This window comes from Pleurodeles waltl, chromosome 6 (genome assembly GCF_031143425.1).
Source record: "Pleurodeles waltl isolate 20211129_DDA chromosome 6, aPleWal1.hap1.20221129, whole genome shotgun sequence".
Lineage (NCBI taxonomy): Eukaryota > Metazoa > Chordata > Amphibia > Caudata > Salamandridae > Pleurodeles > Pleurodeles waltl.
In genome coordinates, this window is record NC_090445.1 from 520,571,268 (window position 1) to 520,589,640 (window position 18,373).

The 18,373-nt window shown below is 45.3% G+C and overlaps 1 protein-coding gene across 1 annotated transcript in view; it reads left to right on the forward strand.

The window, feature by feature from the left end:
- The first annotated feature begins 2,776 nt into the window (after window positions 1-2,776).
- Window positions 2,777-18,373, forward strand: part of TAFA3 (TAFA chemokine like family member 3) — a 696,205-nt gene continuing 680,608 nt past the window's right edge. The window contains exon 1 of the mRNA XM_069238687.1: window positions 2,777-3,242. The gene's annotated coding sequence lies outside the window, so the exon portion shown is untranslated. The remainder of the gene's footprint in view (window positions 3,243-18,373) is intronic.

An 18,373-nucleotide genomic window follows, 5' to 3' on the forward strand; every position in this document is an offset into this window, starting at 1 on the left:
GGATGACGTCGGGTGGGGATCAGTCCGGTTGAATAGAGGCTGCAGGTTAGGCCTGGGGGTCCAGTCAGGGTGAGCCAACAAGTGGGCTTAATTCTTGTGAAGCTTGGGGATGTAGGGACACCAGTGGTCCTCTCCTCCTTAGTCTGTGGTGTCCGGGTGCAGAGGGTTTTTGTATCTTTGGGTGTCCATCACCAGTGGCAGTCTCAGTGGAGGGGGCCCACAGAAACAGGCTGCCCGCATGGACTCTTGCAAAGAGAACTGCAAACCCCAAAATGCATCTTGGTTCAAAGTCGGGAAAAGATGGATCTGTTACAGAGGTCTAAATATTTCAAACCAAAATGAAGCAGTTCATGAAAAAACTTTAAGGATTTTTAGTGCAGAAAGTTAACAACTAGTTTATTTTAAATATGTACTTTTCAAAACATGTACATTCTAAGTGACTGAACACTCAATTCAATGTTATAAGAGCACAGAGGCACATATTTTTCTATGCTTACAAACACGAACCCCCTCCCCCAGTATCTGTCAGTTATGAGCGTGCATGGATGTTGCAGTGGCAACAATGGTGCTATCGTGATGGTTAGGCGCCCGACTTTACAGAATTAATTACTTTGAGTTCTGTAGTATTCTGGAAAGCCAGGCTAAAATGAGTCACCTTCGGTGTCCATTTGAAAAGTCCTGGAAATCCTACACACGGGGGCTTTGCCACTCACTCAAGGCTGTAGTCCACGACTTGACTCCACTTCATAGGGGGATGATTCCAGATTCCTTGTGTCATGATAACGCACAAGGCTTGGAGTCACTCAGGACAAATGCGACGCGAGCATGGACGTAGCACGACGTGAGGTGTTGTCTCCCTCTTTCCTCATTCCCTTGTGCAAACTAACAAGAAACGTGCGACGCATGAAGTGGGGTAAGACTGGCTGAGCAGCCCAGCAACTGCAGACAAAGCCAATCACCGCATGCCTTTTCAGTTAGCCATTACTGTGATTGGTGATGCTTGGGCAGAACCTCCTTCCCCCGTGGTACTTTGCACACTCCAGCAGAGGCCTAGGCTAGGCCTAGCACCCCCTGCTCTCAGCCAATCCAGGCACTGCTCCTGTTCAGACAGCAGTGCCAGAATTGACGAGCAGGAAAACTCACAGCTCATTAAGAGACCGGGAGTTACGGCTTTGATCAACCACCGATCTCCTAATGTGCAGGTGGAGAGAGGTCTTAGTGCGCATGCCGGACAAGGCTGGAGAAAGGCAACTGTCCACCTGACAGGCGCACTTTGTAGCCCAAGGTTAGGGCTAGGAGGTATCACGTGCTACTGCTCACACTGGTGTTATTGAAGCCCCGCCCCCTTCAGAGCCATGAACAGAAATCACCGGCGTTGACGGCTGACTGCCACGGAAGCGGGCACAAAAAAAATATAATAAATTTGGATGTTTGTTTTAATACGTGTATTTATTTATTCACATGCGATGGGGGGGAAGGGGGGCAAAATTCGAGTGAGGGAACGCCCTAATGCAGAAACTGCCTCTGAGAGTGAGAAAGCAGTCTCACCATCTTCATCATTTGAGAATCATACAGACAATACATGAGAAGTGCATAGAGCTTATGGAGACCCAAATACGCATCACAAAAGACACTGAGACGTGCCAGCAGTAGGTTAGCATTCCTCTCACTCCACCATAGTACCTTTGGATAGCTTGGAGCATGCATCCTTCTTAATCCATGATAGTGAAGAGTAGTAGCTCCAGGATAAAGTATGAATGAACTGTAAATAACCCTGTACTACCGAGAACTCTTTGCATGAAAATGAAGGGGGGAGAGGATGAAAGAAAGACGTGGCAGAAAGATGTGGTAGAACATTAAAACGTTATAGTCACATGGAAAGCTGAAAAGTGTGAGAGAGCTGATGTGAAGAAGGGGGGACTGAATGAGAGAAAATAAGAATTATCGACAAAAGTGAGAGGAAAGGCGAGAGGAGAGAAGGGAAGAAGGAATGAGGATGAAAATGAAAAGGACGACAAAGGGAGGAGAACAACAGCCGAGTAGCGAGTATGTGTGAGAGAGAGAGTGGTGTAAAGCACACAGAGCACTTAAGTGAAATAGGGAGGCAGCAGTACAAGCAGAGGAGAAAGGAGGCATGAGAGAAAGGAGAGAAAGAGGAGAAAGAGAAAATGGGATGCTCGTGAGAAAGGATGAGTGTTAGGTATAGGGATAGTGAGAGAAAGGGGTCAAACGAAACGAGGAGACATAAAAGAAAGGAAAGTACGGTAAGAGAAAAAGAGTAAGTGAACGAGAAGAAGGTAAGAGACAATAACAGAGCGAGAGACCGAAAATGTAAGATCTTGTGGGCGTGATACGGTCAACATGAGAGCGAGAGGGTGAATGACTGAGACAGAAGTTGTCAGTCGTACTGCGTCTTTAAATTGCATACAATAAATACAGGCAATCTGCATAATTTGTATCTCATTACTTTTTTACGATGGCAGATCTAGGGAGTGGTATTTTATCATGAAGTAGAGAAGGGTTTGACCAAGAGGTAGGACACAGTTCAGCCGATGCCAGTAGGGTTCATTCGAATCAAAGCAATAGAAGAAATTATTGTAGTTGTTAAAGAGAGAGACTTTAAAAAGACACCTATAGTACCTGAGAGGGTCATCTGAATTGCTTCTGGTGACAGACTGCTTTCGTTCATGGGCTTGTGTCTGAACACTAGAGGTCGCTGTGCCTCTGTCTCAGTGCTGTTGACTACGCTGCCGGGTGCTGGTTCCCAAAGGAGGCTGCCGAGCCCAGCCTTCGTTGAAGTAAAGCAGCCTGCTCATTCTACTCAGCTCCCCCAGTCTGCATCTCTGCAGGAGGACCAGGCTCCGCTTACCTGAAAGAGGCTTTCTCGGGCTACCCTCTGCACTACACGTGACCTGGGAGGAAGAGCGCACAGCAGAGGCAGGAACCGAGCCCAACTCTCCGCGGGAAGCTGCAGAAGTTGGAGCTCTTTCCACTACCTTGGCTTGAATCACAGACTCAGCTATACATACAGGTGTGAAAAAACTGGAGTTGGGTTAAACGGGACCATTTTTCACAATTCTACTGGCGGATAGCTTGTGGATGGAGCCGTTTTAAGTCCCGGCTGAGCGAAGGACTTTTTCTGAAGGATTGTGGCTTTTGTGAAGCGACGAGCGATTTGTTTCGAAGCTATGTGGCTTTAAGAATTTTTCTTGGTGGACACAGCTATGAAGGGAAAACACCAGGTAAGACAATTAGGCTGCCTTTAACAGCTTGCCTTTTTGTCATTTGAAACTATTAATTAATATGCGTTGCTGCATAACATTTGGAGCCCAAGAATTACACAAGCAAACTTTTAGCTGATTCACTAAGATTTGCACGTGCACAGTCATAGCAGATGCATGTGCGCAATGCTGGTGCGCCCGCGAGGGTACCGTTGAGTAAGTCTTATTGGACTGCAGTTGTGAGAGAGAAGATAAAATACTCTGACCATCACGATGTGCCTCAGCTGCAAAGGTTGGATAGTTGAGCGGGGAAAGCGCTCGGTACATTTATTCTGCGGGTCGCATGTTCCATACCTAACAGAACAAACACAGCCTGTCGAGTTTCTGGGTTTCATGAAGTGGGTTCTTCTTAACTTGGTTACAGTTACATGAAACTACCAAAACTGTTGTAGCAGCAGTATAGAAAGAAAACACGTCTGTGAAACGAGTTTATGACGCTCTGAGGCAAAGCCTTATTTTCTCATATTTGTGTACATGCGATTTATAGTTTGGAATGATTAGGTGAAAGATGAGGTATATACATATTGTGTAGGTGAGCTAAACAACGAGTAACAGCGTTACCATTTTACACTTGCGGTGGAAACATCATCGTTTATTTTCTTGTGAGTTGTTGCGAGTACTTGTGAGGTACTTTTAAGATAACCTAGCGTCACGGAAGTTCATAGACTAGAAAAGAGATGCGCTTTCCTGCCCGTCCTTGCATGTCGAACAGCACGCTTTATGTACATTGGTCTTTAGTAAGACCACGTGTGTAAAGACACAGGTAGGTACAGCATGCAGGGTGGATCCCCCTCAGTGCCACATGAACGCTGAGCACGTGCCTTACTCTTCCGCCCCAGTAGATATCACACGCTGCGAGCTTCCCACGTGGTGCAGATCTCATTGTGCTTCTTGCTCCTACTTAGGGCGTCAAAACGGGGTGCGTCCCATAAAACTTTAAGAAGGGCTTCGTGTTTATTGCACCGGTAATTTCGCTTTGACTCTCTGCGGTACAATATATTTAGCGCCCCCAGTGTCACCACCTCTCTCCGCGTGGCCAGAAATCACGTTTCCAGTCTTGTCTCTGTTCAAACGATTACCATCGGGTACGTTCATTCAATGCCTCATTATAACAACACCGAAGCACCAGCTCCCAGAATGCACCAGGTTGTGAGATTAAAATCCAGGCCTTAAAACAAGCCGCTCTGGCGGTATGGGGCCATGTGAGATAACCAGTGCTTGAAATGGAAATATAGAAATGCAGGTACTCTGTACGAGAGTTAGTAGTATTGGATCTGGTTTAACCCCTCGTTACCAGAACAAGATCGCAAAAAATACGGAGCATGAAGTGCTTTTAGCTGCCAGCTCGGGCTATTGCCCTGCGTTTGTCCTTCTGTAAATTATGCGAGGGGGCATTCATCGTCACAGGTGCCCCTGTTACAGGGACAATCTTCACGTAGCAAAACAAGGGGTCTCGTATGGGCGGGGTTTGTTATAAAGAGGGTTTGAATTACGTCACCATGGGAGTTGCACCTTCACAGGCTGTGCGACGACACTCTGAATGAATGCATGAATGAATGAACTAATTAATTCACGGATGGACAAATAAGCAATTATTTAGGGGAACGTGTTAATCAAATGGGCATTTTAATTTTTCAATCACTCATCCCCCTGCCTCGGTGACGGTCAGCCTGGGGAAGACGATGAATAGTCCGATCGAATTTCTGTTACATTTTGTGTGACGCTGCGTGACAGAGAAGGTGCTTTCTGGAACGGTTTATGTCACCAGCGTTCCCTGGCACACCCTGTTTATTTTCGTTTTCCGGTCGATGAATTTTAAGCATAAGTGTTATCCTATGGTGGTAATAGGTACAGGAAAGCGTTGGGGTTACTCATACCTTATAGGGAACACGCCTTTTCTTGGGAACAGCGAACGATGCTTATTTTTATTCTGCAGGGGATACTTTTAAACTATAAAATTGACTATTACTACCTTACTACATCGTTCCATATTGCCGCACTGAGAAAGAAACCTTTTTAGTAATCCACATGAGGTCACTATGCAAGCTCTGCCTAATTCCGCTCTTGTGGGATGTTTTTAGGTGGGTACCTCCGCAGACAAACCCAAGCTTTGCTTAAGTATTACATCTGGACAGATCATATTGTACATGAGCTATGCGGAGATTATTTGGGTGCCCACGATCACAGTATTGAAGTAAAGTGGGAAAGCTAAGAGTAGAACATAGGTCTCACTGCGCCACATACAAACTAGGCCACATTTCTCCCCTCAAGAAAGCTTAATGGCCGTAACGTCTGCCTTTCCCCAATGGTACACATAGATTTGTCCAGATAGACACAGTGGTGTCTGCTTCACACAGTCCGGCGCAGCCGCGAACTGCATTACTTTTGTTTCTGTGTGCTCGTTTTGCAGGCAGCAACGTTTAGCATGTGTCACACATCTTCTCCAGCTTTCTCTGTCAGTGGGGTTCAAAAGAACCATCTCTTGAATGGAAATGTGCTCTGTGAATCTGTCAGGTAAGCATGTCTGCACCCCTTGACCAGACAAGACATTTTCTGGGACAGAGTCAGCTAGAGTCTTTAAAGAATACCTGGCATTAAGGCCTTTAGCGCACCTAGGATCAGCGAATCCAACAACAACTATAGTATCCGGAGATGAAACTAACAATAAACCGTCACCAGCAGTGATGTGATACACAAGCAGGATGCACACCTCTGCTGATCCTTGTTGAATGTTATCCAGATGACATAGGCCAGAAATGAGAGTGAGTGGCAATTTTAAGATCAAATATTTCTGCAAAACCTGTAGAGACCCGGTTGAGTACCATAGGCGGGCTCGCTCCTAAGGACATCGGGGAAGGTTATTTAGTCGTGGGTAGTGCCAGCCATCTCGTCATCTCATCCGGGCCTGTGGCACCCTCTCCCCCACCCACCACCAACATCAGTATGGGCCCTTCTGGACATACAGAGATCAGTCTCCTAGATACATACTTTTGAGGAAAACAGACTCAGCCCCGTTAAGCTGGCTAGCAAGAGATCTTATTTTGTTGAGTGCTGTGCCCTCAATACATTGGCTTTTATTGACGAGGGCTGTGCGGCTCTTACTTCACCTCCTTTTGGGGGGGGGGGGCGGTGATATTTTTGGGTTATTTTAGATATTTCAGTCACTAAAACGAGTCACACCTCCCACAGTCTCTCATTGAGAAAGGATGTAATGAAGGCAGGTCAATTAGGTGATTTGGAAACGGAGCTAAGGAACTCTTTGCCCAGTGGGCCCAGTAAATCTAGTTGTGCTAAACTCAGAGGTCTTCAAACTGGGGGGCGGGCCCCCTTAGGGGGGCCCCAAGTGATCCTGGGGGTGGTGGGGGCGCAGACTCTAGCCAAAAGAAGCATTATAGTAATAAGAAGCCTTTGTTTTAAGCAGAAGCATGTTATTGCATTTAAAAAAAGGTAATAGTACTTAACTGCAATGTTTAAATAGGCCTAAACATATTTAAACATTGCCATCCTTATAAAATAATTGTGAAAATTTCTGAGAGGGTGGCCCAAGGATTTTTATTTTCCAACTGGGGGGGCGCAACATTAAAAAGATTGGAGATCACTGTGCTAAAGGGATACAGCACAGTACTTAGCCCTTTGACGCATAGTTTAAGTGTGCAAAGCAGTAATTAAAATCAGTGAGACTTTGTCGTGGGTACTACTGCAAAATATGCACACTTTTTGAATTAAATGTGTACTTTATGTAAAAATGCTTTTTGTAAACCTATAATTTTCAGAATTTTTTACACAGTTTGCATCACAGGAAATTGCCTAGATCTCCAACCGAGTTTGCATCGTTCAACTCACACAGCATCTGTGACTTTATAGCAGTAATTACCGAAAAATATATTTTCTTCCACTGAAAAGAATCAAAACGAGAATGTCATCCTCGCTTTCTTTTTGTCGTTCTCTTCCTCTTCAATCACTCTCTCTTTATCAGCCGTTTTCACTGTTTCTAACTCTCACTATTTCAGTCTCTCTCTCTTGCTTCCCTTCTGTCTCACTCATTATTTTAATCTCTTCCTCTCTGTTTGGATTTCTCTCCTTCTGTGTCCAGCTGGCTTTCACTCGTTATTTACCGTTCTCTATGTTTACTCTGTCTTGCTCTGTGTGTGTCTTTCTTTTTGCGCTCTGTCATTATTTTTCTGTCTTTCTCTCCGTCTCTCTTGCTCACTTTGTTTCACTCTCGATTCACAGCTCACTTTCTCTATCCCATTCTCTCTCTCGATTTGTACTTTGCCTGCCTCTCTCTCTCTCTGTCTCTCTCTCCATCTTCTTTCTCTCTCTAGCTCCGTCCTCTCCTCTCTTTCTCATTCTCGTATAGCTGCAGTCAATAAAGGAATCGATGGCCAATGGAAATATAGGAAATACAAAGCGTAAGAATGAAAGTTTTATTAATCACAAAATATAGAATATCGTTCTTCATATTATGTAATTGTGGAATTTATTAGCATTCTTTTACTATCATTCTGTGAGATAACATTGGGGATTTTTTACAAGCCCTTTCGCAACACTAGCATCATTTTTGTTTACACTAATGTGGTGTTAAGGAGGCAATTTCCCTGTGCCATATTTACAAAGTGACGCAATGCGTGTATTGTGCCCCTTTGTAAACCCTTGCGCCACATTATGCATGCACCAAGCATAATATATGCACAGGGGCATTCCCACGCAATGAAGCACACAAAAATGGTGCAGTGAAATTTTCTAGATTTCACTGCACCATTTTTAGCATCTTTTTTGACACCTGCTCAGGGCGTCAACATTTTTGGCGCAAGTGCAGCAAAGCAACCCAATAGTGCCAAAAATGTTGACGCTATTGTGGTATTGTGCGGCATGGTATACCGTGTTGTAAATATGGCGCACACATGGTGCCATTAGAGGGGGCATAAGAAAAGTGGCGATGAGCCACTTTCTCATAAATATGCCCCATTTCTGCAAGCTGAAACTACAAAGTACATCTGGTGAGTTTTCCACACTATTCGCTTGCATGGTGGCACACTCTTCGAACATGTAAAATTGACGCTTACACTTGTCTGGACTGCATCCCACACAAGACACATGGAAGTTATTACCATTAAAGTGGTATATAATCCCCAAGGGACACACCAGCCCATCAGATACAGCTGCACAGCCACCTGTCTTCAAATCCTAAAAGTACTTTAATTGAATAAATGATACTGACTGATTGTGAAAGAATGTCCTCATTGGAACCACTTCGATGCAATTTCTGAACTCTGGAGCTGTTAAAAAAAGCAATTCCTTTCTTGTAGAACTGCTCAGCGTTTACACATAGTGCCCGTGTCACATGCAACATCTCATAATAAAAAGTTGCTTCCGTGCCTCCCTGCATTGCATTAAGTCTTCCTACCTGAAGTGACTGGCGCTTGATGCTTCCAACAGTGGTGTAACAAAACTGGAGGGGGCCCCCCCTTCAACGAACATGGAGGGGGCCCCCTTCTGGACTCACTCAAGCCAGGTGCTGTGCAGAGGGGGACCCCTGGATGTTGGATGAAGGAGCTGCAGGGGCCTTTATTAAGCCAGTGGCTTCCAATAGGAAGCAGAAAAGACTGACAGGTTTCTCATTTACTGCAGAAAAGGTTTACAATATGAGGCCCATGCAGTGAACATGTTGAATTGTATTTACTGCAACTAATACATTGTATTTCAAAAATTGATATATAGACTTTGGCACAGTACTCTGGGGTTAGGGCACCTTTACGACCACAGTTGTCTTTTACACTATAAATTCAGAAAGATGTATTATTTGCAGTTCTAATTCCATTATAATGAGAAAAACATCTTACAGGTACGTCCTTGCTCAACTTTGTGACTTCAAAGACCATAGAAAAGCAATGAAGCAGCAGAATAAAGTGTTCCTCATTGTAACACATGCATCATTTCACCAGGGAGGCTGCTGGTCTTAGTGGGTGTAAAAATCATTTTAACAACCACCTCTGCTGACTACAGCACATTTTAAGTTACCATTGAAAAGGCTCCTCAGCACCAAGCATAGAATGATGTAACGTAGCATAGCTCACTTGTCTGGTTGCCTCAATATAGTAGGTATATGTGAAAACCTCTAATCAGGTATATATTGTGTGCCTCAGTATGTGAAATTATAGAACTTCCTGCAGGGAGACGTCCACAGGCCCAGCTATTACACCGAGATGACTCCAATCTAATGCTTCTGTTCAATCAGTGAACATTTGTATTGCAGGATCCTCCATAAACTACTTTTCGCCTTAGAACTGATTTATTCAGGAAGGTAGCACAGACCACCCCACTCAGAAGGGAGCAATAAGCTAATCTAAGGCAAAGCTGAATGTGCACGACACGGCTGAAGGTAATCAGGCGCAGCGCAGCGGGGATTTGAGTTGACTTGTTTTGTACAGTTTTTACAGGATGCATTTGCAATCATTTGGGGTGCTGGGCATCCTACAAATGCATTTGGAGATCATTTCGATTGACACCACCTATATCTTGGAACTGGGTCATGGTTCTAAATATGTATTTTCGTTTCAGTCGGTATATTCAATTAACCAGTATCATTTCTCCTATTTTTCCACTGGCCACAGAAAGTCTGGTGACCAACAATGAAAACAGTGGTTATCAACAGGATCTGTTAGAAGTATTTTTAACTGGTCAGCTGGAAAAACATGATTTGCAACCGATATCACACAAAGCTCCAGAGATGTAGAGTTTAAAATAATCATATGCAACTCCTGTTAAAGGGACACAATATTTTGATCTGGTTAGACTCTAGACACGGCCTCCAATCCACGTGATTGAAAGTCTGCACATGGAGTACTGTCTGGTTAGTGTGCGGTCTGAACATTGAGGCAGAATCACTGTGTATCTTGGCGGTGAATATACAAAGTGCTCTGGGGATCCAACTAGAGGGCATTTTGGTATTCTAAACTGAGCCAGATATGTTTGTTCAGCTCCTTCTGTAAAATGGATCGTGCTGATGCTAAATGTGCACAAGCAGGAGCCCAGAAGGCAATGTTCTCATTTACAATGTGGCATAGCCCCATGTAGATGAGGGTATCATTTATCTTTGTGCCTATGACCTATAACAGACATAAGCGCAGAGTAAATTAGGCTCCATATAGATGTGAGATCTAGCCAGTGTACTCCCTTCAGGCACCCCTTAAGTGGGTGAAACAGGGGTCCCAGGGATCTTCCAGACATCCTCCTGCAGGTAGGTGCAGTGGGATCTCTGCCTCCTTTGAGCCTGAAGCCGCCTGGCCACCTGCAGTAAAAGGTAGGTGGCTTTAAACAACTGGTCCACCTTTCCCACCATTTCCTTATTTCAATTTTGATGAAAAATAATAAAAGTACACATAAACAACAGATACATCATAAAACTGTTAAGATACAAAATGTCTTAAGGGACTCGATATAGAAATAAAATACCAATTTACATAATAAAACAATATTATATACTGATTGCACGACATAACTTTAAGCAAAGCCATTCTATTACAGTATGTTGTTAAGCCATGTTTGAAGTTCTCTGGGTTGAGTCACAAAGTGTAACTACCAGCAGCAATTTAAACATTCAAAATCTAAAGGCAATAACTATCAAGGCCAGTTCTATACTGGTCATGACACAGAGTCCAGGCGCATAGCTCGTTGCATATAAGTTTCTACAGCGTGGCATAACTTTAGTATAGGTAGCCTTTGGAGGAACTCCAGGGTAGTCTTGCACTGCCTTATCTTGGCCTTCTTCAAGAATGGTAAGTTGTATACAGCCCTCAGTGCAGACTATTATTTACAAAAAAGGATAAAGTGCATAGTGCTTTGTGCAGACAATCCATCTCAGGGACAGACTGGAAGAGTGGCAGAAAAAGTGCCGTAGATTGGTGACACCACTAACAAATGGGCAGTGTTAAGGCATATTCTAACCAACAGGTACCTGTGTTGTGTATTATTCACCCATAGAAGATACTGTTCAGTTCCAAGGCAAGTTCTAATTTGAGAGTGAACTACAGCCATGGACAGACCAGAATTCTTTGCCATCCTTACCTCCGCACTTCTGTCTAAAAAGGCTTTCACCAGGTGTTTCCGAAAGCTGTGACTGATGGTGGTAGGGTTCAGAAATAGCTCATCCAAGGCGAGCCAATTATAGGTCGTGGATATGTATAACAGCCAAGGTATTTTTTAGCTCTTTTCCAGAGCCAGGAAATCATTCAAGAATGCACAATTTAGTGTAGTCTCCTCCATTGTCCATATCTTTAACCATGAGAGAAGGGGCTGCAATCTCTCAAAATCACTTACATGCCCAAGCCCAATTTCCAGATGGCATACACAATTCCTAATATATTTGGGTACAGCAAGCAGTTGTTTTGTAAACCCATTTTCCACTTCTCCAGCCCCCGCTGATCTCAAAAAGCCCCAGACTCCTGCGCCATAGGTTGCAACGGCACAACATTTGGCTGTATAGACTTCTAGCAGCTCTTTAATGGGTTTGCTGCTTAATCTATCAGCAAAGCATAAGACTGCTTCTGTGCTCCTAGCTAACGCAACTACCCTGCCATCTTTCAATGTGTGCCAGCTCAATCTATCATCAAACCGCTCTTCCAGATTGGGATATGATGGAACCTTACTGATCTTAGTCCTGTTTACAAAGAAAGTCCTGCAATCCCTAGCACGATAACCGAAAACCATAACATGAGTTTTAGACTGATTAACTGATAAATCTTGTTTGTACATAAAGATGGAAAATTGGTCCAATAAGTGCTGCAACCCATTTGCAGTTCTTGCCAACAGAACAGTATCATAGGCATAGGCCAAAGTGGGTATACTACGTCTGCCTACTATTAGGCAATCAGTGTTGATACTCAGAAGATGCTTCTCTTTATCATTGACATAAAGAAAAGTGAAATGGGGTCTTCATGCACCCTTGGCGAACACTACGATCTAATATGAAACTTTCTGTAATTTCCCCTGCTGGGCCACATTTCACGCATGCAGTGACATCCTCAAGGAGCTTCCTCAGAAAGGCTATAATGGTGGACTCAACACCCATCCCAGCCATTATTGCCCAAAGCTTCAACCTATTGACTGAGTCCAAGACCGAGGTCAGGTCCACGTAGGCCACATAGAGTTTGTGCCCCTTGGCCAGTGAGTACTTGTTTATTAACATGTACAAGTTAAGGCGTTGCTCTACAGTCCCCAGACCAGTGTGGAACCCAAACTGGAGATCAGAAAGGACGTTGCTGTTAGTCACCCAGGTTTGCAAGTGGTCCAGTAGGGCCCTGCCCATTACCTTAGCTGTCAAGTTTATTAATGAGATTGGGTGATAATACTTTGGGTCATCTTTAGATCCTTTTTTAAAGATAGGTACTATGATTGCATGTGACCATGCCTTTGGAGGGCCCATGCGTAGTGCAGCCTTGAGAACATTGGTCAAAAGGGGAGCTCACAAAGATAAATTGGCCCCAAAATGATCAGCTGGGATCCCATAGGGGCCTGGTGCCTTCAGTGCAGGGCACTTCTTAACGGCCTTTATTACACCAGAGGCCCCTATATGTAAATTGCAAAGGGGTTGGGCAGTAATCAATCGAGTTGGCAATGTCATTATTTGGGGACTGATTGACAACTGCCCTTTCAGTATAGAAGATTCCTGACATAGCTGTCAAAGTGCATGACCCAAATCCCTGGAGGAATTGCAGTGTCCACATCACTTCCTTGATTTATACCTAGATAGTTTCTGGACACAATCTTCCAGAACAGCCAACTGTCCTTTAGCACACTGGCCTTAACCAAGTCGTGATAGGCTTCCTTCTTCACTAATCATTTCCTTGCCCTAATTGAGCTTTACAATCCCTTCTGCAGGAACAACCTTTTTCCAGATTTCTTGGTGTCTCTTTACTCTTTAACTTTGCAAAAAAGTCTTAGTATGCTCATAACTAAAAGGCGCATGAATGCAAGTACCACATGATATATCTCAAAGTAATATCTGAATCATTGTAAAAAGTGAATATGTTGTAGATAAAGCCAAATGAAGAATACACATACATCCCCCATGAGATTGAAACTGACATGTGGACATCGCTCTTAAACACCAATTTCAGCATGATATTATAGAATTGCGGCCCTTTTTAGATCAATTACTATCAGGCTCCGACCTGACGGAATTGCACCAACAATACACTATTTTCAAGACATCTGTTGGAGGAGGCGGAATGTTAAACAAAACAAAATAATGATGAGAAACGAACTGTGCAATGACTATAATCCAAAATTAAATACTCTAAACCTAGGAATGCATATAGCATACAGTCGCAGGTATTATACCACAATTAAGAGCCAACTTATGTGCCAATGTTGACAGAATTTTGTGACAAGAAAAGTAAATTTATGTAGCATTATCACGCCATTCAACACCTTTAATACCATCTGGCCAAACTTGCATCTCATTAGTTTCAGTTTACAGCAATCAGCAACTTAAATGTCATCACTTAATCATTATAAACTGTCTACAAAGTGTCTGCTGTTGCACAGAACCATATTTTGGCTCTATTCCTAGTGACTTTTGATCCATTTCAGCAATATTTTTCCTAAAATTTGAGAACTATGCAGTAGATAGTGAATTATTTGTTATATGCAGCAAATCCATAACTATGTGGAAAACGCACAGATTCACATAATTCCAGCGGCCCTGCCAATACCCATTTGTAGCACAAAAAAAAAAGATGCAAGTCAGTATAAGGGAATACCATAAAACGACGTGGATAATTTACGGAATATGTAGGTTAAGCACGACTTACACTGAAATATATTTTATAGCTTTTTAGAAAGATGTAACTTGCACAAGCGAGTCAACATAATTTAGGCTCGACTGTGTACCAGAAGATATTTTCATGGGCACTTTTTCTTGAAGTAAGGACTAAGCAATCACTCCAATGCATAAATAATTTTCTAACATCATCTTACATGTCTGTGGATTATGTGACCTTCAAAGACAATACCAGACCTATCAGCTTGTATTATGCACCGATAGATAAACATGCTACTATTCATCTGTTATCTAAAAAACAGAAGCACTAGAGCTGCTTATCATACAGTTCATTCATGCTAGCTCTGTTGACCTTATTTTATGCTCCCAAGGTGCCAGAACCACTCAGCTCTCTTTCAGTTCTATCCTTCCAAGAATTATCTTTCTGGCAAACAGAGCTTAACTTGATGAGTTGCACAGCGCGCAACTCATCCATATTGTGTGCATTGATTAAGCTTCTATATTGCGTTACTGACAGCTGCTCAGATGGGTACTAGCGGTAACTACTATCCTGCAATTGGTGAACCACCTTGGGGGTGGATGGAGCATAGTGTGAGAGAGGAGAGGTGGAGAAAGAGATTTGCAGAGAAAAAGGAATGTGGCAGAGGAGGGGGCAGGGGTGAACTGAGAGAAGAGGAGGATTGAGAAAAGTGAAAGGGCAGGTATCAGAAATCAGGAAAAGGGTTTGAGAGAGGGAGAGACACAGCAGAAATAAGTGGTAGGCAGAGAGATCGACCAAGGGGAAGATGTTGTGAAAGGGGGGAGACTCGAAACATGGGAGTCACTTGTAGAGCTCTAATAGTTGACAGGTGCAGCAGAGATGAAATTGAAAAGGGAAGAAGCAATAACAGAGAGAAAGAATAAAAGTTTGCAACGGTGAAGCATATACAGAAAGGAACTGGAGGTAAAGAGAGAGTGAAAGTGAGAGATCAGTGAAAAAACATAGGTTGTGAAAAAAAGGGTGCACAAATTATTCATTGAAAGAAGAATAAAATGTGCAATGCAATAGAATAACGTGTGAAGAAAAATGAGAAAAGTCAGTAAGTGTATGTCACCCACTAAATATTGAATACAAAAAATTAGGAAGCCAAAGTCCAACTAGTGTTTGATGCAAAATAGAAGGCAGCACATCAAATGATCAAGGATAACTGCCATTTTAACTGACCAGAGCTCTCACTAAAAGAAGTCAGTTTGAGCATCGAGCTGAAACTGCACAAAAAGTTAGACCACATGTATATATTTATGATGTATATCATGGAGCTTAATCACATAACAGAAACCTGTTACTCTTAGCGAAAACGTATCTAATGAGCAAGTATCAGGTTCTCTTCCCTGAGGAAGGTCTGGTCGTCCTTGAAAAGAAGATATAGGCCCTCATTACAACCCTGGCGGTTGGTGGAGAAGCGGTGATCTTACCGCCAACAGGCTGGCGTTAAAACTTTTGGAATTATGACCGCCACTTCTCTGATCAGACCGCCAGGGCGGAGACGACTGCTGGGCTGGAGACATGGGTCTCCAGCCCGGCGGCCGTCACAATACAGCCGGCGGTATCATGACCCGGCTGACCGCCATGGATTTCATGGGGTGGGGAATCCATGGCGGTGAGCACTATCAGTGCCAGGGAATTCCTTCCCTGGCACTGATAGGGGTCTCCCCCACCCCCCAACCCAGAGTCCTTCCCGACACCCCACATCCCCCTGCCATCCCCCAAAGGTGGCAGGACCCCCCTCCCCACCCTGCCCCCAACATCACATTACAGATTCACACCCGACACGCATGCAGGCACCACCAACACACATACCCGCACACACACCAACAAACATGCCAACAGCCACACACACAGTCATATGCACACACCCACATTCAGACATACACGCACACATCCATACAGACATACATACATACATACACGCACACATTTCCAAACACACAACACCCCCTGCATGCACACACGCACTCACACACCCCCTCTACACACTCACACGCACACCCGCATGCACGCACACAACACACAATCCACCCACCCCCTCCCCTAATGGACATTCAACTTACCTGGTCCGTTGATCCTCCGGGAGGGGACGGGATCCATGGGGACTGCTCCACCACCAGCACCCTGTCAACAGAACACCGCCACGCCGAATCACAGAACGTAATTCGGTGGGCAGTGTTCTGTTGACGTGGCGGTGGAGGTGGAGCAACCTCCACTTCCCCGCCGACCGCCAGTATGGCTGCTGGCGGCTCTCCGTCTGTGTTCCCTAGGTACAACTGCAATGAAAAGGGAAAACATATTTTTTCTCATTTTGTGCAAATAATTTATAGTACATTCATCAAGGTTTACCCGTCAGGCAATCCATGTGCATTTAACATCCTGATAGGATGCACAACAGGCTAGGATTGGTTGTATGTCAGAATATGAAATCAGCGACGCCATCACCGACTTCATCTCCCCGCACGCCCTTGCCTCACCGGACTACATCCTCCTAGGCGACCTCAACTTCCATCTGGAACAAAACAACGACCCCAACACCACCACCCTGCTCGACAACCTCGCCAACCTCGGCCTCAACCAACTGGTGAACACTGCCACCCACATCGCCGGACACACACTCGACCCTATCTTCTCCGCCAGCAAACACGTCTTCTTCAGCCACGCCTCCGCCCTTCATTGGACCGACCACAGCTGCGTCCACTTCACATTCCGACGCGAGACCCGCCACCTCCGCACTCAACCCATCCCTCGCCGACAGTGGAACAAGATCCCTGAAGAGCAACTCTTCTCCGCACTCGCCGCCAACCAACCCACCCTCACCACCGACCCCAACGACGCAGCCCTCAACCTCACAAACTGGATCTCCAACTGCGCAGACAACCTTGCTCCCCTCAAACGCTTGCAGCCACAGAACAACACCAAGAAACCCCTCTGGTTCTCTGACACCCTCAAAGAATCAAAGAAAACTTGTCGCGCACTTGAGAAAGCCTGGCGCAAGGACCGCACCGCTGACAACATGACCGCCCTCAAGAACGCTACCCGCGAACACCACCACCTGATCCGCGCTGCCAAAAGGAATTTTTTCACCGACAGACTGGACAAAAACAGCCACAACAGCAGAGAACTCTTCAGCATCGTCAAGGAGTTCTCCAACCCCAGCGCCAACGCCAACGCCGTCACGCCCTCACAGGATCTATGCGAATCCCTCGCCACTTTCTTCCATCGCAAGATCTGTGACCTCCACGACAGCTTCGGACACCAGACCCAACCAAACACCACCGAACCCACATCCCCGACGATCACCCTCAACAACTGGACCCACATCAGCACGGAAGAAACCAAATCCATCATGAACTCTATCCACTCCGGCGCCCCTTCGGACCCCTGCCCGCACTTCATCTTTAACAAAGCCGACGACATCATCGCCCCGCACCTCCAGACCGTCATCAACTCTTCTTTTTCTTCTCCTACCTTCCCCGAATGCTGGAAACACGCCGAAGTCAACGCCCTACTAAAGAAACCTACGGCTGACCCGAGCGACCTGAAAAACTTCCGCCCCATCTCCCTTCTGCCTTTCCCTGCCAAAGTAATAGAGAAGACCGTCAACAAACAGCTGACCACCTTCCTGGAAGACAACAACCTGCTCGACCCCTCACAGACCGGATTCCGAACCAACCACAGCACTGAAACCGCCCTCATCTCAGTCACAGACGACATCAGAACCCTGATGGACAACGGTGAAACAGTCGCCCTCATTCTTCTCGACCTCTCAGCTGCCTTTGACACCGTCTGTCACCACACCCTAATCACCCGCCTCCGCTCCACCGGGATCCAAGACCAGGCCCTGGACTGGATTGCCTCCTTCCTCGCAAACCGCTCCCAAAGAGTCTACCTCCCTCCGTTTCGCTCAGAACCCACTGAGATCATCTGCGGCGTACCTCAAGGCTCATCACTCAGCCCGACACTCTTCAATGTCTACATGAGCCCCCTCGCCAACATCGTACGCAAGCACGACATCATCATCACCTCCTACGCCGACGACACCCAACTTATACTCTCCCTCACCAAGGACCCCGCCAGCGCCAAGACCAACCTACAAGAGGGTATGAAGGACGTCGCAGATTGGATGAGGCTCAGTCGCCTAAAGCTGAACTCTGAAAAAACGGAAGTCCTCATCCTCGCCAACACCCCGTCCGCCTGGGACGACTCCTGGTGGCCCACGGCCCTCGGCACCGCACTGACCCCCACAGACCACGCCCGCAACCTCGGCTTCATCTTGGA